A 1620-nucleotide genomic window follows, 5' to 3' on the forward strand; every position below is an offset into this window, starting at 1 on the left:
CTGAAGGGAGAAACTATGATGCCAACATTTTGCTTACAAGACGAATAAATCAAAGAAATGTGAGAGCAAGAACTTCCAACCTGGAATTGTTTGGAGGAAAATGAATTCTGATGAAAATTTGAGAAGATATAGCAGGGAAGGCATTCTAGAAATAGTTTGGGGTAAAACTATTTTCCATCGTTAGCTGGAAAACAAACAGAAGAATATTGTTGACAAGCTAAGATAAACTTAAGCTAAACATTGACCAAATGAAACATTGCACCAAAAAGAACACAGCATGTTATCCACTCCTAAGATAACATAATGAACGTCAATCCTACAAGTAGTCGTGACTAAATATAATCAAGGTACTAATGGACATGCAAAATAAGCTCTTGATTTGAAAAACAAATAGGGGCGCAGATCATTTTTAGTTGGTCTACTTTTTGGAATGACTAGTAGGGTGCAGTCTTGATCTTAGAATTTGCAAATGGCAAGCATCATGGGTATTACTAGAACATAAAGGTGTCAAATGTCTTTGTCCAGTACAATATTATCAGTTTATTGGGGTTAAAAAGGTAGAGAAGATTTGAGTACATTCAACTTAGGGTATTTTTAAAAGTTTGCTAAAGGTAAGGGTATATTTAGCCGATTAGTATAACAATACGGGTAAATTTAGCTAGATAATCCAGGTAAATCTAGGTAAAGCTAAATCTAGGTAAAGCTTATTGAGACTTGAATCTTAACTTCGGTGAAAATCAGAAATCATGTCGGTGGAAAGGTACATAAGCTGACCAGTTATTCTTTACTAAGTAAGAGAAACGCAACAACAGTTCAAATGACAAAGGTCAAGACTTAGATATATATAAACCAGGTATACTTCTACTAACAGATTGAATTAGGCGAAATAAAAGGAGTGGTGGTTTGGGAATTCCCTTTAAAGCAATTTCATGACCCAAAATTTCACCAAAGGATCATGATAGCACCTAACCCACTCGTTAGGCAAGCCAACATACAGTAGCAACTATAAAATCCAATTATTACACCATTTAACTGTTTTATGATATAAATAACAATGCCGAATAAATGCCAATTCAACATCATAATTATAAAATCAAAGACAAGGTCTAAATACGACCACACAACTATCTAACAAACACCCACACAACATATGTCTGGAAAACAAATTCATAAACATAAATGAATAAGTAGGGAAGGGGGACTCTATGTGCTCCGAGTCGGATAAAGTATAACAGCTTACTACGAAGTCTCCAATTAAATACTCCTAATCAGCTCAGTGGGTACTGCAAATATCCGTCTCAGAACCTGCACAAAATATATAGAAGTTTAGTATGAGTACAAAACCACAATCCTCAATAAGTATCAAGTTTAACCTCGAATAAGCAGTGACGAGAGATCAATAGTCGGACCTACTAACAACTCAATAATCACAAGAGGTATAACAACATATGGAATAAAGCATGATATTATCAATCAAGTCTACCAGTAGAAGCGCAATAAGACTGGTATGTAAACATGCTTTTCAAATAAGAGATAGCACATACTATCAGATATCTCAAATCTTTCACAATCATGATATGCGCCAAATAACAACCAGATAAAAGTAAGAGCCACTGCATG

The sequence above is a fragment of the Nicotiana tomentosiformis genome, chromosome 2 (assembly GCF_000390325.3).
Source record: "Nicotiana tomentosiformis chromosome 2, ASM39032v3, whole genome shotgun sequence".
Taxonomy (NCBI): domain Eukaryota; kingdom Viridiplantae; phylum Streptophyta; class Magnoliopsida; order Solanales; family Solanaceae; genus Nicotiana; species Nicotiana tomentosiformis.